This window comes from Malurus melanocephalus, unplaced genomic scaffold (assembly GCF_030028575.1).
Source record: "Malurus melanocephalus ecotype Western Australia unplaced genomic scaffold, MMel_1.1 scaffold_618, whole genome shotgun sequence".
Classification (NCBI taxonomy): domain Eukaryota; kingdom Metazoa; phylum Chordata; class Aves; order Passeriformes; family Maluridae; genus Malurus; species Malurus melanocephalus.
Window position 1 is genome coordinate 357483 of NW_026623850.1, and position 330 is coordinate 357812.

Sequence of the window (330 nt, forward strand, 5' to 3'; positions counted from 1 at the left end):
TTTAATTTACCTTCCTTTTCAATTGCATGAACCTAGTCAAATGGAGAAGCTTTAAAAATACACCCTTATTTCTAGCAACACTGCAGGAAAATTTTCAGATTCTGAGGTTTTTCCATTTTTTTCTTCTCTCTTTTATACTGATTCTTAATGGCTGTGAGGAGACAAAGCAATGAAAACCACGACTTTTTCTTGGGCCTGAGCAAACATAAGGATGGGGGAGTCAAGCATTTGTGTTGGAGGCAGAAATGTGGTTTTTGGTGTATSTAGGATTCTCACAACAAAACACTGGTTCAGTTGTGCACAGCAGTTAACTCACATCAAAAACATTTT